The following is a 25,973-nucleotide window of genomic DNA, read 5'->3' as shown; positions in this document are numbered from 1 at the left end:
GTGCGTATGTAGTAACTAGTATTGGTGTGTCAATGGTTTCAAAAATTATACTCTGTATTTAACACTGGGTGTAACAGAGGTTATATTAAAGTGTGAGGAGATGCATTGTATTGTCACATTAATGATATCATCATTGATGTGACCATTTATGTCAAATGAGATATCATCAGTGATGTCATTTGAGATGTCATCAGTGATGTCATCAGTGATGTCACTGACCATGTCATGAATGATGTAATATGTGACATCATCAGCAGTGGATTGCGGGTGCGCGATATATAGTTAGTGCAACTAACTATATATGGAATTTCAATGGTTTTGTGTGAGTAAAATAAGGTTTTTTAAATGCTAATTCCTAACTATATATGGTCTATAACCTATGGTTTTTTCAGTGAATTTTCAAGGTTTTGTAAATGCTAATTCCTAACTATATATAATCTATAACCTACGTTTTTTTCAGTGAATATATATATATATATATATATATATATATATATATATATGCATATTATATATATATTTTTTTTGTATCCAACAAATGCCGAAGCTTCTCAAGATGCACTTAACAGTGCGTCTGCCATTCCGCATCATGGTTCAGCCCGCCCCAGCCATCCAAGTTCGTTGTACTGCCTACGCGTTTCTGTGGCCAACGTACCACTTCATCAGAGGCATTTCTCCTGTACACATTCAAGCGCTATTTATACTTCAACTACGTATTTGATTTCTTCATACAGCATGCTGGGATGTGTAGTCACGTCGAGCTTTCATTGAACACCTATAGTAGGTTCCAATACATACAGATTTCAGAGAGTCAGTTAGAATACTTAGTAGGATCTAAGTATGGGCGAAATTTGCAAATTCGCGGTCCGGGAAATCCGAAAAAAAAATTGCGTGTTCGCTGGGCTTTTTGCGTGTTCGCGGGGCTATTTGCGTGTTCGCGGGATTTTTTCAGCGCGGCTACCGCGAGGTTACCCATGCGGTCATACATGGGCTAGTTACATGCTGCAATTGCGTGTTCACGTCCGTTTTTGCGTGCTCGCAGACAAAAAGTATTGCGACCAAGCAAAAAAATACGCAAGCTTGCGAATTGCTAATTTTTTACAAATTTGCGCGATTCGCAGTACGCGAATTTGTCAAAAATTCCCAAATTCCGCGAGCGGAAGTGATTTTACGCCCATGCTTAGTAGGATCTGGATGTGATGGGAGCAGGCACTTTTCATCAAGATGCACTGAGCTGGAAACCGGAACAGGAAGGTTCCTCTCCCTCAGCGTCAGCTTCTCAAGATGCACTCGACAGTGCGTCTGCCATTCGGCATCACGGTCCAGGCCGCCCCAGCCATCCAAGTTTGTTGTACTGCCTGATGTGTTTCTGTGGCTAACGTACCACTTCATCAGAGGCATTTTTTCATGTACGCATTGGAGCGCTCTTTATACTGCATGCTGATTGGTTGAAAAAACGCTCATGGGTTCAACTAGGTATTTGATTTCTTCATACAGCATGCTGGGATGTGTAGTCACATAGAGCTTTCATTGAACACCCATAGTAGGTTCCAATGCGTATAGATTTCAGAGAGTCAGTTAGAATCCTATATATATATATATATATATGTATGTATTATATATATAATACATATCAGACAGGAGATTGCCAAAGCCCAGATTCTGGAGCCACCAAGCGTTTACTCCACAGTATAAATGGCTGCACGCTCTCTTTCTTTTCCTTACATTTTCGGCTCAGCAATGAGCTGCGATCACAGGTGAAGCAGTTATCACAAGTGACATTTGAACTGCAATGTTTTTGTGTATGGTTTTGCATGAGCGATTTGCTAACTTCACTGAGAGTGACAAAATGTTTCTCTTTCACAAAGAACGCTTACGCACACAAAGTAAGTCCCTTCTGCACTTAGGCATACTATGGCAATGTGTGTATTTTTTAGACCAAAATAAAACTTTGCTTTCAGCTAAAACATTCCTTCTATATTGGCAAGGGCCCACTAACCTACAACAATAATGTTTTACAAAAACTACAACAAAACAAGCATTGCCAAAGGCAATGGCTGACAGCCAATGCCAGATATTTTGGCGTTCCTAATTCTTGTTCTCATTGCACTGTATACAGCACTTCCTGATGTTAATCAGGTAGTACATTTGCAATCCATGGATGTATGGAATTGTTAAAAGAATTTTAAAACACTGTTTCTTCTTTATTGGTTGATTTACCACAATTTCCAGAGTAGTTTATTTTTAATCAAAAAACGTTGATATTTTACAAAGTTTTTAAAATACAGAATGTAAAAACATGAGCTTTGTTTATCTGAGGCATGTTCAATTAACTGTAATATATATACATATCAACACCACCAACACAATGTCATGTAGAAACAACATTTATTGAATAATAGTAAATAAACAAGCTGATCAATATCACAGTTTCCAAACATACATGAAAACAAAATCATAACTTTATTCCTTTCACTTTATACCCTACTAGACATTAAATTACATTAATTGCCTAATACATGCCCACTGCTAATTTCAGACAATTCCATAATATTATATCAATGTCCTTAACCACATACCACAACCCAGAACATGCCACTGACATAAAAAATACACAAAGCACTGTCAAATCAAGGTCCAAACTTTTGAAGAATGCTGACCCAACTTACAGTAGCAGAACATCACATTCAAGAACACTCTCCACAAAAAACATTGCAGATATTCTTAGCATCATCATATATTAAATTTGTTTCATAAACGTCATTTACAAAAGTAAAATGAATCCCACTTTCAAATGAAAGTCAATGTGCAGTTCGTGCATACATGATACACAAAATTCACTGAATACAAAATTGTAACTTTACATTCAGATAAAAGAAAGATTGTACACTTCAGGCTAGGTTTCAGGGTAAATAACACTTATGGCTCCCAAATGTTTGTCTTTTACAAATAAAAAGCCAACAATTACCAGACTTTCCTGAAATAAATAGTGTTTGAACATCACAGTGTTTATTGAAAACCCCGAGATTTTCTTATAGCACATCAAAGGACCCTCATTACTCTTTAAAGAGACTAACATGAACTAAAATATCCTAGTGTGAAAATATCTTTTTGAGTACTCCTATTTCTCCAGATAAAATCAAAATATACACAAAAAATAATTTAATTAATATAGAGTATGAGGGCAAAATGCCCTAAATAATATTGGTGGCAAAATTGGCACATAACATATTATTTAGAACTATAAATTTTTTCTACGACTAATGTTTCGTAATTTGTTTTCTACTACAGGGGTCCAGCTGCAGATCTGAAGACAACCTGAATATAACAGAGTCGAATATTAATTACATAGCGATAACAACACTGTTTGGAGAAAGCATTTATTGTCTAATTTAAAGTGCAACCTTTGTCATATATGCTAAATATACCCCAACTATGCTTCTGTATTACAAAACAAAGTAATATGATGTATTGGCAAATTTAATAATAATACATCCAAAAATGAATTTTATTTGAATTACATGTAATCGTATATCCTACAAATTGTTCTAAACTAGATTATATCCTAATTGTAGCTAATCCTCACTAAATATGGAATGGTGCAGCTAAATTATCTGAATTTATCTGCAGTTCGTCATGTCTATGCTGTTCCCTTTGCTCGTTTAGCTTGCAATATAAGCACAGCAACAATCACACCTATTTTTCTCAGTTCAGTGCAAAGGTTAGGGATATCGAATTCAATACCCATAATTTCACATCACAAAAAATGTAACCAGACTATTAAGGCATCCCATGCTTGAATTATTTTGTTTTACAAAATTTAGATTTTGAACTTTCTCTCACATTCAATTAAAACTGCTTCTTCCATCAACAGGAAAGATGCATCAATCAAACAATAACACATGTGCACGTTTGCCATATTGAATAGATAGCTTGTAAGATCCATTCCAGGTGCAAATGATATAAACTTTAATTTTAGACTAAGTTATTTATATGCAATGGATTTACATTTATTTTTTCTCTTGGCATGTGCTTCAAAAAGGCATTTGTTCAAGAATTTGCATTTTATCTAGCATCTACATTTAATATACAAATTGTACATTGTTTCAGCCCTCTTATACAAGGTGACATGTATTGTCAACACATTTAAAGCTCACTGTTGTTATCTACATTGGATAATGTCCTGCTTATTGGTGGCATCATATTCTATCAATCATGTACTTCATATTATATCTGTGGGTGCAGTGCTTACAGGTGTTACTATTTGAATGTTTTAAGTCCCAGTTTATCAAAAATACCTGCATAATTATTGAGGAAAATGTTAATGTTATCTACTGAAGATGTGTGCACACTGACTGTGTGTGTATTTGGGTACATGTTTATCATATATCGAAGTGTATGCAGATGTATATAACTTAATTAAAAGGAGATGATACTGGCATTGATAGAGACACATAACATGTTTTTATTACCAACATTTTTAGTATCAAAAATTGATCTCATTTCCAACCTGGCCCAGAGCTGCCTATAATATCCTATAGCTAAATAGTATGTAAGAAGTGGAAAGAGGGCCTTTTGTTATCATTCTCACTCTGCAGTCAAGACATGAAGTAAGGGAAGGATTACTTCTAGTACATTTAACTATATTTTTGGGTGACATTGTTTAATGATGTATTGTGAAAAGTGAAACACTTTGATACACATCATTTCTTGAGGCATTATTGACCTAAACAAAAGGAAAATCATAGAAAATACCCAAACTGAATATAAACATATCAAAACGTATTAAAAAATAATTTTAAAATGAGTGTCTAGAACATATTTGCTTTAAAAGTCTTAGATCTGAAGATTACAAATCACTACTGAACAAAAAACTTCTTAAATATGGACATTCTGTCCTTACAAATTTTGCTGGTCACCTATATTTTAGACTATGAAATCATGTGAAGCAACACTAAAATAAAAAGAAACGATGGAGAGTAAACCAGTTTGACTGAAAATCCATTTCTTCGAGTGAGAACGCATCCATTGTTTCAAGGATCAGTTTGAATAGATCATGTGAATATTCTCGGTGCTCAGCAGTGTTTCCTTCTGTTCTTGAGCTTCTTAGATATCTGTAATAATACAACAGACCAATCAGAATTTAGGCCATGATGTCATTTATTTTTAAACACGCTAGCCACAATCTATGAAATATACAGTCATTTAAAAAATGTATAAGAATGGAAACAACATAACCTTTTCATGGTCGTTGCTATTTCTCCAACATTAAATGCAGATAGGAAAACTTTTTATACATTCCTTGCATCATTTTGAATATTATCAATGAAAATGGTGAAAATCATAGATATGTCATACATTTACAAATCCAATACATATAAATTAAGTATCCAGATAATAGTGATGCTGCTGTTCAAGCAGACATGTACATAATAAAGAATAGCACCTACTATGCTATACACCTTCCTTTTTAGTATTTTAGGTATTGTGTGATGCCCAGAACCACTTCACATGCATTTATGAATGCAGGGCTATTGTTGGAAAATTAATGTCTCACCTGTAACATAATGGACCAAAATAAAATGATTTTGCACTGAAGGTGGGTAAACACAACTACAGCATCAATTCATTGTATCATGTCATCCATTTTAACGTGTATGCATCCTTAATTTTTGATTGCACTATATGAATGTATGCACTTAGAAGATATAACGGCATGACTCTTTTCCCTTTCATCCCACTATTTATATCTTCTAAACAGCTAAACAGGGGCTAATCTTCTGTATGGTTGTTGTAGTCATGTTGTCATACTATTAGAAAGTGTGCTTCTTCATAGTGGAATATAGTTATAGAAGAAGCAGTGTATATCAGTATGAACTTGGACAGTTAATGCTTTTCAAAGAAAATAGTTTGAAATAAAATGAAGAAAAAGACCAAAGTACTACTAATATTTTTGCTCCATTTTCATAACATGCTTTGAACAATATTCTTTGACAAACGGTATTCAAAGAAACAAAACAGATATTCTATAAGTATGTACTACATATCACATGATTTTACTAACATTTTAAGAAAATGGAAGTAAAAACAAAATAAACTTATAGGGCAATAAACGACTGGCTACATCTATGTATTGATACATTGTCCTTTGATCTTTGCTCCTATCTGTGATCCAAATGGAGATATTCAGAAGTTACAGTACAAGACGTTCAAAGTCAAAATTCTTGCTTATATAAAACAAATTGAATTTTTGTTTGTTTTTAAGATTATTATTAGATTTCTTTATGTCTTGTTTTGGTACCCATGAGCGAATTCGTTCGTTTAAATGGTCAATGTGTACAAGTAAATATCATTAAAACCTACTCTGCCTCATTGTGAAAAGTTTTTTTTATACTTGTAAGAAAATAAGTTGCTTTTAAGATGATTAGTATATTTCTTTATGTCTTGTTTTGGTGCCCATAAGTGAATTCTTTCATTTTAATGGTTAATTTTTACAAGTATATATATTAAAATATAGTCTGCCTCAGTGTGAAAAGGTTTTTTTTTAAACTTAAAAAAAGACATAGTTCTGTTTGAGCATGTCTAGGTTGTGTGGAAAAATGCACAACATTCCCCTACACATTTTACTTCAGGATTTCAGAATTTTGGACGTCTATATGAGAGTGAGTTAAGGAAAGAGATGGTACAATGCAGTGTGCTTCAGCACATTGTCATCAATCATTGCGAAGGAAGACTAGAGGGTGCAGAACCCTACCTGTTAAGCTTTAGGATTTCTGCACATTGGATGGCTTGGGAAACATGGCCAAGTGATTACCCCTACCAATTTATCACTAGGAATTTAAGACCTTTTGCTTTAAATCAGAGTGATTGATAGAATGAGTCAACAAGGGAGTGGTTGCAGTTTTGTTCGTAGGCATGTGCTAGGTGGAGGAAGGAAACAGAGTGCTGATTACTACCTGCTTTGCTCCAGGAATTCAGGATTTTCGACTGGTAGTGATGGCAACTGAGTGAGAGAGAGTGCAGTTCAGTTAAAGGCAGTGTGGTGCATTTGGGAGAAGAATGATTATGTTCACACTCCACCTGACTGTTTTTCTCTAGGATTGTAAGATCTCAGACTACTGGAGGCGCATGACTGAACAAGTGACTGTGTAAGTGACAGAATTGGTGCAATGTGGTGTGGTGCAATGCAGTGTAATGTGTTTATGTGAGAGGAAGGAACATAGTGCAGACACTGCACTTTCTGCTATGGGATTTCAGGATCTAGGACTGCTAAGGAAGACTGGCTGATTGAGTGAGTGACTGAGTGGGTGAAGTGTAGTGCAGTCCAAAGTATTGTATCTGGGAGAGTGAAGGCTGTGGGTAAAGACCTCTTTGATCTAAGCTAGGATTTCAGTATCTTCGATTAAAAGGAGAAAGTGAATGAGAGAGTAGATACTATGAGGTGCAGGGCAATGCAGTGCACAGTGTGAAGGAGAGAAGTGATAAAGGGCAGAAACTACTCCTTGATTCACACTAGAATTAAGGATATTGGTTGTATCTTTTTCTTTTCGAATTCAATATTTTAATATCATACATGAATTAATGTGTCATATTTCTCAGCATACTGTATTATTTCTATATTCTTTTCAGCATCATGACTCTAATCAATCAATCATGCCATTTGTATAGCGCACTACTCACCCGGGAGGGTCTCAAGGCGCTTGGGGGGAGGGGTATGCTACTGCTCGAACAGCCAGGTCTTGAGTTGTTTCCTGAAGGCGAGATGGTCCTGGGTCAGCCGAAGGTGGATGGGGAGGGAGTTCCAAGTCTTGGCAGCCAGGTAAGAGAAGGATCTTCCTCCGGCAGTGGCTCTTCGGATGCGTGGTACGGCTGCGAGGGCGAGGCTGGTGGACCGTAGCTGGCGGGTGGGCGTGTAGAAGGTCAGGCGGTCGTTGAGGTACTTGGGGCCCAGGTCGTGGAGAGACTTGTGTGTGTGGGTGAGGAGCCGGAACGTGATCCTCTTGTCGACGGGGAGCCAGTGCAGGTTCCTCAGGTGGCTGGAGATGTGGCTGCGTCGGGGGACATCCAGGATGCGTCGGGCGGAGGCGTTCTGGATGCGCTGGAGTCTTTTCTGTAGCTTGGCTGTGGTTCCGGCGTAGAGGGCGTTTCCGTAGTCCAGTCGGCTGGTGACGAGTGCCTTGGTGACAGTCTTCTTGGTCTCGGTCGGGATCCAGCGGAAGATCTTGCGAAGCATACGCAGGGTGTTGAAGCACGATGAGGAGACGGCGTTGACTTGTCTGGTCATCGAGAGGGAGGGGTCCAGGATGAAGCCCAGGTTGCGTGCGTGGTCGGTTGGCTTGGGTGCGGTGCCCAGGGCTGGGGGCCACCAGGAGTCGTCCCAGGCGGAGGGCGAAGATCCCAGGATGAGGACTTCCGTCTTGTCCGAGTTCCGTTTCAGGCGGCTGTCCTTCATCCACTCGGCGACGTCTTTCATCCCTTCGTGTAGGCAGGTTCTGGCGGTGTCGGGGTCTCTGGTGAGGGAGAGGATCAGCTGGGTGTCGTCGGCGTAAGAGATGATGTTGAGGTTGTGCTGGCGTGCGATGGCTGCGAGAGGTTTCATGTAGATGTTGAAGAGGGTGGGGCTGAGTGAAGATCCTTGCGGGACGCCGCAGATGACTTCGGTGGCCTCGGAGCGAAACGGGGGGAGGCGGACTCTTTTTGTTCTTCCGGCGAGGAACGAGATGATCCACTCCAGTGCCTTCTCTTGGATACCGATGTTGCTGAGGCGCTGGACTAGGGTGCGGTGGCAGACGGTGTCGAACGCAGCGGAGAGGTCCAGGAGGATGAGGGTCACTGTTTCCCCCTTGTCGAGCAGGGTCCGGATGTCGTCGGTGGCTGCGATGAGGGCGGTCTCGCTGCTGTCTAAGTGCTTTTAAAATTGTACAAGAGAATTCTTCGGGGTTACAGCACAGAAGAGGGTAGTAGAATACAACACTGGGAAGCCACATATTCCACCAGAGCCAATAGATAATATATATTCCTAGTAACTGGGCATTGTAAAGCAATAACAATCATAGATTGGTTATTTCTCTTTCATTAACAGCGTAGTCAAATGCCAGAGAAATGAAGCTCTTTCACAGGAACCCCACATTGTGCTATTATTTTCAATGTAAGTTTTACTGAAATATGTTTTTTCTCAATTTATATGATAAATACGCAATCTGCATGCTGCCTCCACTGCTACTCGAGTTCTCCTCTTGTGCATGCTAATTTCTGGCCATAAAGCTCATCAACGTTGCTAAACTTGTGGTTTCCCCCACTTGAGTTCATGGAGATGTTCATCACGTCTCAGAGGGACATTTATTGCCTTTCAGTGTCGATGACCACCACAAGAACGAAGATGGTCCTGGGCATAAAGGGGCCGATTATGATGGCGGACGGACCTGAGTCCGTCCGCCATCATAGAGTAGGGGGGAACGTCCGCATGGGCAGCGGCGTTCCCCCCGTGAAGATTAGGATGTGACCGCCAGGGTGGCGGTCACATCCTCTATCCTTAACATTGCGGCGGGTGCAGCTTCAAGCTGCACCCACCGCAATGTAAAAAATGCATACTTTGCTTTTGTATGCAGAAAGTGGCACGCACCGCGCGGTGCCTGCCGATCTCTGCATACAAATGCAGGGGGGTACCATAGGTACCCCCCATGTGCACCCCCCCCCTTCACCTAGGGGGCCCGCAACGGGCCCCCGCAGTGAAGTTCCACATGCTTTTCCACGGCGGAATATCCGCCGCGGAAAAGCATCTTTTCAAGCATTTCCTATTATGGTGGACGGTGTCTGAGAGACACCTCCACCATATTAGAGCTTTTCCGCCGCGGTTGTAAGCCAACCGCGGCGGAATAGCTGCGGACGGAAACCAGGACCCACCAGCCATCCTAATGTGGCGGTGGGTCTCTGGTGGGTCCGCTGCGGTTTTTCCCGCATCCTCTGGGCCGGCGGTGGCTGCCGCCGGGCCGGAGGATGCGGAAAAACCGCAATCCTAATAGGCCCCTTTATGTGGTCTATCTCTCCAACACGAAGGGAGAAAGCCTCCTGTGCACCACAGTCATTAATCAATGGTGTAACGTAGAATGATGGGGCTCCACTGCCGAATGTGAAAAGGGACCCTTGAATCTCCGTAGCTCACACATATTTATTGGCTTTTGGTGGCATGGGGCCCCTCTGAAGAGTTTGGCGGCCCCCCTAGAGCCGCAGTGACTGCAGTTGCCCACGTTATGCCCGCATTACGCCTCTGCCATTAATTTTTTGTATTTCGAGAACACACATTGTGTAAAAGAAAAAGAAAAAAGTTTTCTGAGTGGGCACAAAAAAACAAGGCACCGAGTCAGAAAACTCTACAGCTTTGAAAGCAATTGCCGCAATGGTGGTTTCTCTGAAAGCTTAGAGATTCTCAGCCATCTGCAAGGCCGGACTGGCCATAGCAGGCACTGGGCATTTCCCCAGTGGGCCGGGGGGGGTTGGTACCCCCAACTTTCCGTCCTGCTCTCAGGGCCGATGGCCGATCGAGCAGCAATCTGCAAGGGCTGGTTGCTGTCCCCAGTCCGGCCCTGGCCGTCTGGCACGGATTTCACCAGAGGAGCAGAGGTCGATGTCACTTCTGAGCGTGAGGGGACGGCAAACCATTTACCACCCTGTAAATGAGGGCTTTACTCGTTTTTGGAATGTTCATAAGTGTCTGCATTATCTTAAATACTCCAAAATGCCTGTGCAGTAGCAATTCAGAGATGAGACATCTTAAATGTTTAACCACACTTTATTATTATTTGTTTTGCTTTTTTTTATTTACTTACAACATTTGTATCATGGGCAGACTAATAATTACAACCTCACAAACGGTGCCTACCATGTTGCAGTTCTATTCACATTAAATGGAAAACTCTCTTCCTGGAAATTAGACTCTCCGTCTCACTGACCTCATTGAGGAAAATGCTGAAGGCAAGTATGTTTGGCTTGTCATTTACAAGAACAATGCAACGAAATCCAACCGCTACATGAATGCTGCCAGTCAGTCTTATAATGCTTTCCAATGCACCCACTGAAAAAAAATATGAATTGCACTTTTTCACACTCTCTGCAACCCTTAGGCACCTTGAAGTAGGAGCCATCTTTGAAGCACAGTAAGTGAGGAAAAGAGAGCTAGCAATGTTTGCACACATTCATTCAGTTATGACTTTAGTTACAACTTTGGTAACACCATCTCCTTTGGAACTCCCATAGCGAACAGCCATTTTTCCAAATCAATATGGCCATTACAGCTTCAGAAAATCCAGCTGATCAGTGTATATTTTCCAGCTGTAAATGACATCTCTCTGTAGAAAATACACGTAATCGCATTCTGTTAAACAGGATCTGCTTTTTGTGGGGAGGGGAGAGGTAACTTTTGTCCATATAAGTTTCTCTTATAAATGCAAAATGTTTTGAGAATCAGTCCCATAGAGATACATAATATTCTCAAGGAATGAATACATACATTTTTCTCTAGGGACTATTAAAGTTTTGAAAACATGATGGGTCTGATTTAATAAAGGTTTCCTTGACCTAAAAAAGTGATAAGCTAGAACAAAATGTTTTAAGACTGTTTTAAACCAAAGGAGGCATTTTTAAAATGTCCTTGAGACTGTGAAACGCTTTTTGAAATCAGGACTTTCTTTCCTTCGTATGGAGGGTAATATGTGTGACCTCAGACATTGAACACTGTCTCACACCAGTTAGAAATTAGGTCCATGTTTTCCGATTTAAAAACGTTTTATATCAGTCTTAAGACGGGACAAAAAAGATAACTTCAAAGAAAACAGGTCTCATCCCTGAAGATAATAATACCAAAACACTAAATTGCACTGAGATGCCTAAGCCGCATATGACACAAGCATGAATCAAGTGAAAAGGTAAATTCTTGTTTACATTTATGGCGTTCCTCCAGTGTCCCTCTAGGAGTTTGGCATTGTGCCAATGTTCCTGACTTCCTTGTAAAAACTGTGTTAAACGTGTTTAGCATTAATGCAAACACAAAGGGGTCATTTGTTGCACATTCTAATAGAATGCATTCATTTAAAGAGGTGAAGTAGTTCATTAAGTGCATTTAAAAAATAAAACATGCATGCGGTGCACAACTATGGCGCCCACCTGCCTGTACAAATACCTGGCAGAATAACCACTTGATAAAAGCCATAGGATAAAAAAAACGTGTTTGTCTCATGACAGACTTGAAGTTTAGTGGTACCCGTGTTGTGTGCAATAGAAAGTAATTCCTGTTGTAGAAATCATTTGTTCTCAAGCGATTTAAATAGGCACCCTAACTTGTAATTGTAACTTTTAAGCATTTTAATTTAAATTCAGACCATGAACTGTCCGGATTGAACAAGATGGACATGATAAACAAAATTGCGGCTGGCGTGGCAGATTACAACAACAAAAAATCAATCACACACAGTCACTGTAACAGTACGCAGGACAGTCCAAAACACACTGGCCCAGACCAATTAGTTTGTCACATGCTTCGTTAAGGTAGCCTGCAAGTCTCTGTGCACTTCAACGAGCTAACAGGGATCAATAGGGAGGAAGCAGTTCAAGACTGCACCTATTTATTTGGAGGCCCTTAGGTCAAATGTGGTGGGTGTCTACTCAACTCGACATCTCTTCAGAACCTGATCACACCAAAATGGTTTCCATATATGCAGTGCTTAATTTAAACCTGTGGTTGCTGGTGGGGGTACTGGCACTCATTTGTGAGGTTGGACCCTTATTTGTCCTCATTGGACATTTACAGAAAGCAAGAAAAGAAAAAACACACAAACGCGAAAGAAGAATAAAGACAGAAAAGCCATCACAAGTGGAGAAAGCAGGAACCTGCTAGAGTGGGATAAAGGGGCAAGGAGTGCCCAGTAGTGGTTTAGAGTGCTTGAGGTGGATTCAAGACTAGCAAGCAGCCTTGGCATTTGGTGCAGTGACATTTAATAACACCGGCCGCAGGCTTCTGACCAAAGCTTTGGGCTCTGGCACTTATTCTTTTACAAATTAAGGACTGCATGTATGTACATACAGTGCTATGACTTTGTAGGTGAATAAGGATTCAAAGTTTAAGCAGTTATGGGCTCATTTACAAGCCCCATGTGCTGCAGAAACGTCACTTTTAATGATGCTCCGGCGGCGCACAATGCAGAGCCATATCTATGAGGCCTCGTAAACCTACCCTGTGTGGCTTTTCATGACCTCATACATATGGCGTGAGTCAACGCAGCATACGTTGCTTCGTTGCCTCATACTGTGATGGGAAGGCGTGCGATGGGTGTTACTGTGGGTGTTCCCACGTAACACCCATGGCTTTTGACACAGTCCCAGATTTACAGCATGTTGTAAAACGGGGAATGCGTCAAAAGCCTGTGACTCCCCAGGGGTGGTGTAAGGGTTGTTTTTGTGAAGGAAGTTGTCCCTTACCAACAAAAGCAACACAATTTTAATGCAGACACTCCTGCATCATGGTGCAACGGTGCCTGCCTTGGCGCTAGGTGGCCATCTGTGCGGCAGCGCATTAGAAGACAACAGTAATGAGCTGAATCTCTTAGATATGGTACAATACTGCCTTTTTTAGTTGACGTAGGGCAGCGCAGCAGGAAGGCTTGCGGCACAATCCTTGAAAATGAGTCAATATGGGCCTCAGGGGCTCATTTACGAGCCCTGTATGCCAATGGAACGTCACTTTTATTGACCTTCCAGTGGCGCACACTCCAGAGCCATACCTATAAGGACACGTAAAGCCACCTTCCCTGGCTTTTCATGGCCTCGCTATGGTGTGAGGCAACGCAGCGCAAGTCACAGGGTTGCCTCACATTGCGATTGGGAGGCATGCCATGAGGGTTTCTATGGGTGTTCCCATGTAACACCCATGACATTTGACACATTCCCAGATCAACAACATGCTGCAAAACTGGGAATATGTCAAAAGCCTATGCCTCCCCAAGGGTGGCGTAAGAGTTGTTTTTGTGAAGGAAGGTGTACCACCCTCCGCAAAAAAACCTGATTTCAATGCAGACACCCTTGCACTATGGTGCAAGAGTGCCTGCATTGGCACTAGGCAGTCATTTGTGCGCTAGCCCAGTAGAAGAGGACAGAAATGCACCGTATCTCATTGATAGAGCGCATTCCTGCTCTTTTTCTTTTGACGGGCAGCACAGCAGGAAGGCTTGCGGCGCTGCCCTATACCATAAATGTGTAAATAAGGGCCTCAGTGACTAGAGTGAGAGAGCAAGTGTTTCTGTGACTCCTACTGACCAATCCCCAAACTCTAAAGAGGGAGATGTTTCGAAATGTGTGTCACACATTTTCAGAAGTCTGATCACCATTCCTCATTCTTCTGCAGGGGGAGCATGCAAAGGTGCCTGGGATTTACTCATTACTCTAGTCCTGCCCACATGAAAATGATAGACTGCGCCTTTAACCCCTTGTGTGCTGGTGACGAGCTGAGCTCGTCATGAGGGACGGTTGAGCTGCCCTCATGACGAGCTGAGCTCGTCACAGCCGTTGGAACGTTCGCACGCGGGGATAATTTCCCCGCTGTGCTGAACGTTCGAAAACGGGTGTGGCTGTGATGAGCTCAGCTCGTCATGAGGGCAGCTCCGCTGTGCCTCATGACGAGCCGAGCTCGTCACCAGCACAGCGGCGCCGCGCGCGGTCCCTCTCCCCCCGCACAGCGGGGGGAAAACACCCCACAGTGAAGGGGTTAATAATGCAAGGGTGCTTCAAAAGTACACCACTACTTCGTTCTACAAAAGCAGTATATTGGTCCACTCAGTAATACCAAAGTATATCTTTCACAGTGTAAATGACACTGACTGCCATTATATTCAAGGACCCACTCAGGGCCGGACTGGGAACCGAAAGCAGCCCTGGCAATTTTGTCAGACCAGCAAGTGTGAAGCACTGCTGCTTTTGTTACTGGTGGCCGATATTGCAGCACCGCTGCAAAACCAGCCCCCAGTAACAAATCCAGCCCCCCACTGCTGCAAAACCAGCCCCCCACCCTTCCAGCCTCCCGGGGAAATGCCTGATGTCCACTAAGGCCAGTCCATCCCTTGACCCACTATGCCCAACTATGCACCAAGTAAAATGCTGTGTTTACCAAACACTAGAAAAACACACTCATGGATGCTATTATACACATGACTGTTTCCAGAAGCGGCACTCATAATTCAGAAAGTAGTACACACTGTGCTTCATTTGAGAGAAAAAGAAAACGATGTTGTGCGGGCAGACCAAATACTGCTAAAAAATATGTTTTAATGTACACTATATGTAGGTACGGATATAAAATCCAACACATTGAGACATTTTCAAGCAGTGGGGCTCACCCATCCTGCAATCCTCTTTCAATCACAAAGTAGGTTTGGCTAAATGATTGAGGTGAAAAGGAGGTCACATTCAGTAACAGACTACTGCACTTTTAGAAAGACAGATTGCCCCAAAAGTATACCTTTACCCTCTTTTTAAAAGTCAGTAGTATTTTAATTAGCATGTTTTCTTAACAATGCTATCCCCTAAACTTTTATGGCCGAAATGGGACTGCAAAGAAAGAATTTGCTCAGGCATATTGGTCAATAGGTTGTAAGATTCACTTTCTGCATCCAAGCACAACCCTAAAGTGATATTCACATTTCTGTTTACCCTTTGAAGCGAAGGTTTAAAACTTGAAACAATATTTGGACCAAAGTAGGAAACTCACTTATAGCAGCAAAGAGACTTTCCTTAAAAATACTTTCACTTAATGAGGTAAACCTCCTTTAAACACTGCACGTGCATGCGGTCTACTGCAAGTATTTTGATTGCTGTCAACTGCAAATATAAATGCATTCAAAAGAACACAGAGGTGCACTTTGTGGGCATAAACTTTTAATTTCCTTCAACAAGGAAAACATTGGACACCTTATTGCAAGTATTGGATTGAGGGGCACAGTTCACAGACATGAACTAATTTGCCTAGTTATACGAAAGTCAGTGCAACTGACTTAGTGAATGCAAAGTTGGAATTCTCAATCCACAAAAGTGCTTTGTAATTCGTAATTCAGTTATGAATTTCAATGCACACACTGTAAGCAATGAAAAAGAGGTGGTTAAAGAGCAGCCCTTCACTTGCTATTTGCAATAGCATGTGCAAATGCAACCACTTTATCAATCGCAAAACAACGACGTTTGAAGGATTCCAATAACTGTTGTTGGAAGGAAAGTAAACAATCATACCTCAAGATCCTTTGAGGATCAGCTCTGAGATATAGCTCTCCTTCTAATAATGGCTTCCAGCACATCTTGGACACTTGAACTGTGCAATAAATGGGCATTGTGTTTTAACGGACTGAGCAGGGATTAGATGTAGAGAAAAAGAAGTTCTCACAGGGACCATTTCCACTAAGTGTTGCACAACAAAGTAAAGCTACTTGTAATCACCCCTGAAATATAATTACAGGTGTAGTACAATTAAAGAATTACTTTAAATATAATACTTGTCCCGTGGAGATCCTCATTTGAGAAACATAATCTGGCATTGCATCTACTGAAGGCACCATTGAGAAACCGTCTGCACAACTGGGATGGAGTTAAGTGCACAAAAATGTGACAATGGCAATAAAATCCCAGATCTAGAATCCAAAATGTAGAATCCCTAGATTTATCCCTGTAGACATAATCCATGGTTGTATTGGATGGTCGTTAGTAGTGTGTTTACCAGTACAGGACAGGAAGGACAGGTCACATTTCAGGGGGTGTGGCCATGAAAAATGCAATGAATACCCACTAAGGTTATCTGTATTCACACAGTGGCGTAACACAGGCCACCACCGCCCCTGTAGCCTCCGCAGAGCGGCACAGTACGCTAGCCTAAGAGCTCCTGATGAAATCCGGAGCGGGGGCCTCCATGTACCTTATAGGGGGGGCCCTCTCAAGTTTTGTTACACCACTGTATTCACAAACAGTTTTAAGGTTGTATACAGATCAGGAAATGGTCGTAAAACCAGACTTACGATATGGCAGAAGTAAATTCGTTCCAACGGTGGAAAAAGAAAAGGTTACCTCCAAATAGATGGAGGTGTAAGGTGCTCTATGCAAGTAAATACATTTTGCCTTTTAGGATTTTTTTTTTAAATGACTACACATTCCTGCATGGCTCGCTCCAGCAGATTGCCCAATATGTGGATAATTCCAAAGAAAATGAATCATAGCAGCATACACATCTACAACGTTAAAGTCCAGCCATAATTCAGAGCATCAAAAGGAAGCCCCAACAATTCGGAAACGTATGCACATTTTAGAGGGAACCTAAAAAGCGTATCCAATTTCTCAAAAACCATTTGTAGTGAATTCAGTCTAAAATGTCAATGTCTTGCAGGACTGCTTCCTTTATCATGCACACTCGGTGTTATGAAACAGACAGCGTGGCTTTTGGTTAGTATGAAAATGAAAGAAGCCAACGGGGTTTACTCAGAAATCTAGAAGAATGAAACCTCTAAATAGACTCGTTTCTAACTCAGGTGTGTGAAAAGTATTATTTAAGCGAGCAAAGTCTTTTCTACCACCCGATTACCGGTCTACCACAGTTCAGGAATTGTTGTGCTTTTTCCATGTTTACGCCCTGGAATACCTTTTCCACACGAGTGGTAGTTGGTGCTGTGAATGGCTGTGACATTTTTTGACGAGTTAATGTTTAAATGTTTTTCCTCCCAACTTTGAAACTGCGTGATGCTGATGAACTTTTTTTCTAGAAAAAAACAATGGCAGAGGTGCTCAGAAGTCCAGAATCTAACGTGAAAATTCAAAGAATTCAACATTTCAGGAGCAAGAAAAGTTAAGAATTATTTCTTCAACCTTACGGGTGTGGAATGCCATGTATTCTGATGCAAGGGGCTAATTATGTGTCTTTTTTTGAAGCTCAAGGTTTCGTGATCACATCGCAGCTTCTTAATAACATGGTTGGGCTCCCCGCCACCTGGGACAAGGGAAGGAGCTCTCCTGCTCCCTTACAGCAGCCGCAGCCTTAGGCCAAGGCAAGTGCAGGCAGGAAACCAAAATCACACAGGTTCAGCCATTTCACTGGTCCCTCCCCTAGATAGCCAGTTTCCAAGTAGGTGCATCTTGTGAAATTAGTTTCAAATGAGTTAGTTCCTACAGCATTTTATATTACGTTTGGAGTTGCAGGCATGGTAAACAGACTTTGGATATGAAGGATGTGCTTGGTGCAATGCAAACATGTAAGTTCAAATCCACTTAAAACATTTACTGGCACGCTGGGACGTACATTGACTGCATGCTAAACTCAGTAAAAATATAAAACATGCATAAAACAGAAGCACCAGCATTTTCAACAGACATCTGGTAATGGAGGCCTAGAATGTCCTTACAAAATTCACGTACACTTTAAGGCCTCCTGCAATATTCAAATATCAAACACTCACATTGTCAAATATTGATTAGTCAATCAAGGACACCATTATGTCTTTAGTTCCCCCTGAAAAGCCTACAATTTTCTGTACTTATCCCGACTTTTCCCAATTCCGTTACAGGATAAGTGGCATTGAAGAGATGGCAGTAACCCGGAAATGAAGAAGTTAAACACAAGCTGTGTCCAGCTGTCATTCTAATAATTCCCTCCCTCTATTAGAAAGTTGTGATGCCCTGTGTGCCCCAGCCTGTAGTTCGCTGCTCTGCTGAACAGTGTCCTGCTGAGAACTCTGTAAGCTTATATTAAGGAAGGAAGGCTGCTGAACTATATGAACACAGGTTTCATGCTGCTCAAACAGCATGAGGACTAAGCTGCAATGAAGTGAACAGCTTTGAGTGAGCACATGCAGTGGTGCTTGAGGTCGGCCTTCTTGCTGTTAACACATTTTTACTTCTATGGGCTATGGTCACTAAGGTCATTAGAGCAGTCCTCTGGCTGAAGCTACTTCATCAATTTATTTCTAAAAACAAATAACTTCTCGTGTATTGTTCAAATAATATTATCCAAATATGATGTTGCACTGACTAGGGAATGACATCATACTGACAACCGCATGCACATTATTTAAAACTTAAACAAGTGCATTTTATTTTTAAAGCAAACAATAAAAAAGTGATGATTGGACTAACCATACTGGAAACACTTTTTGATTGCATTTTCAGCAATCAAGGCACACATCATAGAACGAAGATCACACATTTTAAAAAAACCTAATATTTGTAATGTAAGTTAGTTCTTTATTGTCTCAGTTTCTTAAGAAAATGTACAAAATCTACTAGAGCGAGAAACCAGTTTAAATAATTTGGTTTCTCGTCCCTAGCTCCCACACAGTGCTGATCCCCGCTCGGTTCTCTCTTCTTTCTGTTTTTCTTCTTCTTGGTCAAAAATATGCGAAAGACCTAGGCCGTTATATTTGAGAAGATTAGGAACAAATGATCACATAAATCATAATCACAATGTCTATTTCTAAGTTCAGTCAATAATGAGAGTTTGAGTTAGTTTTAAGGGTTTTATTTCCTTTCGAGGTTTAGTAAAATCTCTTTTAATAGTTCAATTATGTCATTCAATTCACAGAATTAATAATAAAAGTGTGGCTAGATCCAAATGATAAGAATGCATTAAGAGCATTCTATAAAGGAAAGAATGCAGGGAGAGGATGTAGCCTTATGACTAGAGCAGTGGACCTTGAAGCTGGGCAACCGGGTTCGAGTCTCGGTAACAACGCTCAACATCCTGTCATTCTGGGCAAATCTTCTGTAACTAAACTGGTGCTCATTTAAAGCCCTCTGATACCCAATGCCTCAGGTCTAGTTCGCGCTATATAAAACTCAAAAAAAAAAAGACTCTAAGAATGGGGTAAAAAAGGTGTCAGTAAGAACCCATGAAAAGTTACACTTCTTCGAGAGAAAGAGTGAGATATAGCATACAGCTCAACTTCGATTAATCAACAACAGCAGACCTTGCCATAAAGAGAGGTCATGAATCTCAAAGCAAAAGAGCAAAGTAACTATGCAGAAGCAGTAGCAACTGCAATCAGCAATACGGTTCAGAGACGACAAAATCAGCTTCCTGCTTTCTGCAGCAAGCCTTCAGCATGCAGCCTCAGCAGTAGAGGATGTGAAAAGGTCACGTTTAGCCCAAAGTACCTGTCGATGCGAAAAAAGTTAAAGCGGCAACTGCAGTGTCGAAAAACAAGCGACGCGTCACTCCTGAGACCCATGGGAGGCGAATTGACAACCCCGCTGCATACAGCGGGCGTGTTGCTATGAATCCGATCTGTATGGGGAGCGATGGGGAGCGATGCAATACCTTGTGTGGATTCCGGGGTGCAGGTTCTCTGGTAGAAGTGTCTTGCACAGGATCAATGCAACGATCTTCGGGACAGCGACCATCTTCGGTGCAGCGGTGATGTGCGGCACAACGTTCATCCTCTTCTGCCGCGGCCCCTCGATGCGTTGGTGCTGGACTCTGCGATGATGTTCGCAGTGACAGGATGCGGTCCGCAGGCAAGCAATGCGATGATCTTACAGTGACGAAAGGCTCTGCAACTATATGCGCAGCGACAGGAATCTTCCCGCACCAGGGTGATGCGCACCGCAAGCAAACGATGTGTCGGTTCTTGCAGCAGCAACAGGCGCTGCGACGATCTTCGCGGCGACAGGAATTCTCTTGCACTGTCAACGATGCGCTCCGCAAGCGAGCAATGTGTGCAAATTGTAGATCTTCTTCTTTTCTTCTTTACCAGCTCCCCAAAACAGCAGGAAAAAACCTCCAGAGGCACCACAAATGGATCAAGCACTCTAGACAGGTCAGAACTCACACAGCAGAGTTTAGGAGGGAAGCTGGGGGTGAAGTCCTTTTGTTCCCGGGACTTCTTAACAGGAGACCAGCTCTTCTCAGGCCCTTGGCGATCTCTTCAAGCAGGGGACATAACAATAGCAAGTCCTTCCCCTCTCTTTGGCAGAATAGCAACTGCAGGTCAGCCTACACCACACAGCAGGACAGTCCTTCCTCTTCAGTATTCCAGCTTTTCTCCATGGCAGAGGATCCTTCTTGATTCCAGGATGATATAAAGTTCAGGGGTCTGGGTATCCCTTTTCATACCAATATTCTCTTTGTTCTCTAAATGCAGAGAGGCCTTGGCCTAGTCCAAACCAGTTCTGGTCAGTCCTGGAGCACTCTGTTTACATGACTTCTTCTCACCTTTGAGAGAGAGGGGCAGGGTCGTCAGCCGCCCACCAGGCGGTGGAGCCAGCACTGTGGAAGGCAGGCACAGCCATATTCAGGCCCAGCTGTTATCCCCTCCCACCACTCAAGAAGCAGATGAAGCTATTCAGCCTAGTGCTGACTCACCAGCCTCCTGGAGCCACCCCAGCCCCTGTCACACACAAACTAGACAGTCAATTCACAAACAGGCCAAGGCACATAGAAAGGTCAGACAAGAAAACAGCCACTTTCTAAAAATGCTGTTTTCAAACACAGGATTTAAAAAACATCCTTCCTAAAAGGTGGGTTATTAAATTAAGAGTTCAGGGATACCAGACTTTAATTTTCAATCTTGCTCCTATGGGAAGATATGCAGGTAACCATTATACACAGCATTCCCCATTCTAGCCTATGGGCAAGATACCCTTTCAATGGTGAAAAACGAAATTGGCAGTATTTCACTATCAGAGCATGTCACCCACACTAGTACATGCTCTACCTTTCACATACACTGCACCCTGCCCAGGGGGGTACCTTGGGTTATCCATAGGGGTGTCCAATGGGTACAGAAAGGGAAGGGTCAGGCCTGGCCAGTGGGGGCACTGGTCAGGTCAGTATGGCAGTTAGCAACTGCACACAGGCACTGCGGTGGCAGACCTCAGAGACACCATTTTAGGGCTACTCGTGGGTGGCACAATCAGTGCTGCAGGCCCACCAGTAGCATTTGAATGACCAGCCCTGGCACAATCAGTGCATGTTACTAGGGACCTACTGGTAAAACAAATATGCCAATCATGGATAACCAATCACAATAACAATGTATACAGAGAGCATATGCACTTTAGCACTGATCAGCAGTGGTAAAGGGCTCAGAGTCCTTTTGCCAACAACCACAGGTCAGGAAAAATAAAGGAGGAAGAAGCAAAAAGTTTGGGGATAACCCTGCAAAAAGGGCCATTTCCAACAACTACATATAAATTCTTTCGATTTCAGACCTCCTTTCCCACAAGCATGAGCACATCTCTACAGTTCTAGTAAAACTAATTGTATGTTAGCTAAACAATGAACTATGCAAAATCAAAACATCAGCTGTAAGGAGAAATTATTTAGTACAACATCTTCCATTATAAAATAAGAAAAAATATGTTAAAAGGTCGACATTTTAATTCTAGCAGTATGTTTTGGGTGATTATTTTTCATAATTCCACTAAACAATAAGGTTCTTTAGCAAACATTTCAAAATTGTATTTATTAAACAGAAACATCCTGCAGAGTCATGTGAAGCTTTCATTAAAGGCATAGTCATTCAAAGGTCAACCTTTTAAACATTTTATGCATGTTTCAGTACATCTAGTCAAGCCATTTGTGAAGCAAAGCTGCCTTAGGCATTTTGAGGCCTAGTATGAATAAGTATAACTACTTACCACAAATTGCACATTTTTTAAACATCTTTTTGGTTCAATATATATTACATGTTAATACCGTACTTGTGGATTTTAACTAAATTATTTTCATTTTTGAAAAAAATGCCTATCAAACCCTAAACAATACATAATAAGATTAAATACAAAGCTTCATCGTTAAAAAACGACAGCACTGATTAACGTATGGGAGTGGATTATGCCAGTCCGTTAACCTGTCAGACTATATTACTCCTCATTGCAATGGTTTCCCACCTCTTGGTTGACAGAGATCAGAATTTTAAAATATTTCTAACATATTTTGGGGTGTAGCACTCAAAGCAATTCATAATTGCCTCTGCAATGGTTCCTATGCCCTCCATTTTAAAGATTTGTTTCCGGTATCTCCTCGAAGATCAAGCAGTTCAGGGCAGCGGCAAAATATATATTCCAATGGTTACTTCTCTGTGTAACAGAGCAGAGATGCATTACTACGTTTCTAGAGGTTTTCCATAATCCATCAAATTGATTGAAAGGTAGATAAAAAAAGTCTAAAATGAAGCAAATATTTTTTCCCTGTCGAGCTCGCTAAAATGTATGTATGGTGCTATGGCAAAGTATAGGTTCGCAAGATATAACTATAATGTTTGTAGTTAGTCAGCCTCTCCATAACTAGTAGACAAAAGGCTGTTCTTATTTCATCTTTTAACAGTACCTTTTGTGCTATCCTATTCATTTTATAGAGATTATAGAAAGCCAGGAGTTTGTGTTTAGCCAGATCGTCCTTCATAAGGTGTTCTGCTAATGGTATTTCAAGAAGTGGGTTTAGTAACTCTTTCTTGGTGGCCACTTATAAGGTATTCTCATCTGCTAGGTAGCTGTCAATAAAGTAATTGATGCAATTGATAGTAGGTAATTCATGCAGAGACGCACATCCAAATTCAAGTCTTAGTTGACATTGCGGTGTAGATTTCCAAACAGAGAATAACGTCCTAATGCCATTCAACAAAACTGTATGTAGTTTGCTTATTAAATCTTTAGGTCAGCACACACAGCAAAACGTAAGAGGTGAAACTATTTTGGTATTTTCACCCATGAGGGCAGGACCAAATTCCCTGCAACCATATTTCTGTGCAAATCTTTTTACTAAATCCACAATCAATGTTGCCCTCTGTGCAATAAGTGAACATTCCATTTACATTTATTGTCTGTTATAACTCCACGATATGTATAATTTGACACAATGCAGCCCTTATTGTGGCCTATCAATTCTGTGCATTTAGGGTTCTTTCCTCCAAATGACAACCTTTGTTTTGTTGATATTAATTACAAAATTACTGTCCATGTTAAAGCCGTGTACCCTGAAAAGGTGATCTTGTAGACCAAACTGTGTTGTTGAAAGGATCACTAAGCTGTCCATATATGCAAGATGTGAACATTTTTATGTTTGTTAGTTTGGGTGAATCTCCTCTTTCTGGCTATAAAACTGCTGACAGGTATAACAATGTATATGCTAACTAGTAATGGAGACAGGATACAACCTTGTTTTAATCCGTTAAAGGTGTCTGTTTTTGTCATTAGTCCTTTGCCATCCGATAACTTCACCCTTACTTATTTGTTACTATGGAGATCAATTAGGATATTTAGCAAACCTTGATCTATCCCCCCCTGTGTCTAGTTTAGTCCACAGCTTAGATCTATTGACTTCCTCAATGGCAGTAACATAACATAACACATGTATTTGTAAAGTGCACTTATCACCCATGGGTCTCAAGGCGCTGAATAACATGTTTATTGTTACCCAACGGTACTCATTTTATCAACCTCAAATGGATGAAATGCTGAGTGGACTCGCCAGGATTTGAACCTGTGACCATGAGGTCGAACACAGACACCTGCAGTGGATGCATTAGTCCACTAAGCCACCAGACCTCATCGATGGCAGTGGAATAATCAATGCAGCCAGTGAAGATATTGTTCCACTTATTCCTGTATGTTTTTTGGGCCACAATGGACAGTGCCACTATGTTATCAACAGTGAAGCATTTTCGGGGAAAACCTGCCTGAAGGAGCAATATTTTCTCTGATTCCTTTGCCCATTTTTGCAGATGAGATAGCTTGTGCTTTGTCATTATTTTCCCATCTGCATTAAGTAATGCAATCAAATGGTAACTTCATAGGGAGCATCTTGGGCCTCTTTTATAAATTGGCTGTACGATGGATCCCTTCCACAACAGTAATTCACCGCCTAAAAGCAATCATTGTGTTGAATATGATAGTTAATGAAGAGCCCCATCTTTTTGGGTCTTGTTACATGATTGTAACTGGGAGGCCATTTGGGTCCAGTGCAAGTGAGTTGTTAGAGGTTTTGATCAGTTTTGTGTTTTAGGTTGTCGGTCTAGCAGCCTTCCCTTTCAAAAGCAAATGGTTTCGTTTATGGCCCTTCATACAAGTTGTTTTGATGTTCTTGTCAGGGACTGTTCCTCCCCTGGAGAGTATGTTCGTTGACCCTCACCACTGGGAGCCACCACAAGTTCATAATTTAAAAGACTTCACCCGTGTCCAAAGGACTGGACCTTGGATGATGCATTAAGGTAGGACATGGCCAATCCTTGAGTGGCAATGGAAGACTCAGGCAGCAGAACTTAAAGTCCAGTGTGTATGCCTGGTTGGACGGGTCTCTGACTGGGGCTAACACATGTGCACTTCAGGCCTCAAACTTGTGCTCTGTTATTGAGTCAGAGCGAAGACAGCATTATCCTCTGGTCTCCTTTGGAGCTCTGGGTGCACCTGTCCAAACCAATCATTGGATTGCTCTCATGTACCTTTAAGTATAAAAAACATAAGAGCAAATCCTGGATTGGTTCTGGTCAGATTGGCTTGGCCCAGTGCTTCATGCTTACAAGGCAGCGCAGGGGCGAGACGATTAAAGAACAGGGCCAATCTCTGAGTGACTTTACTTTAAAGCTGGGCAGTGACTATTGATATTTCTTTAAGGGTGACACGGTTGCGAGGCTTTTCACTTCCTGTACTGCACCAGTGATGTCATTGTGCATTAGGGGAGGGGAAGTTTACAGCTGCTTTTTTGTTGTCAAACGTCCGAATCCTACAGCAGACCCTCAGAGCACATGCTTACAGGCCGGCTGGGCGTTTCCTGTCCAGGCTTGAACTTTCACACCCGGCATCGTAGTTGTATCTGTTGCCATAATCCGTCCAAACACTGGACTTGGCCAAAAGTCAGTTGGGCAATATTTGACTGCCTGTGTTGTCTATCTGACTCTGACACCTAGCTGTCTGCACCATGCCTCTGGAACAGCTGACCCGCATCCCTGGGCATCTCCTCTGCTTCT

General features: G+C 41.7%; 1 protein-coding gene across 1 annotated transcript in view; it reads right to left on the bottom strand.

The window, feature by feature from the left end:
* Positions 1-2,242: 2,242 nt before the first annotated feature.
* ERC2 (ELKS/RAB6-interacting/CAST family member 2) overlaps positions 2,243-25,973 on the bottom strand; it is a 2,322,684-nt gene continuing 2,298,953 nt past the window's right edge. The window contains exon 19 of the mRNA XM_078661584.1: positions 2,243-5,114. The gene's annotated coding sequence lies outside the window, so the exon portion shown is untranslated. The remainder of the gene's footprint in view (positions 5,115-25,973) is intronic.

This window comes from Lissotriton helveticus, chromosome 9, assembly GCF_964261635.1.
Source record: "Lissotriton helveticus chromosome 9, aLisHel1.1, whole genome shotgun sequence".
In the NCBI taxonomy this organism is placed as follows: domain Eukaryota; kingdom Metazoa; phylum Chordata; class Amphibia; order Caudata; family Salamandridae; genus Lissotriton; species Lissotriton helveticus.
Note: the sequence above shows the minus strand (reverse complement) of the source record. Positions and strands in the feature narration are given on the sequence as shown.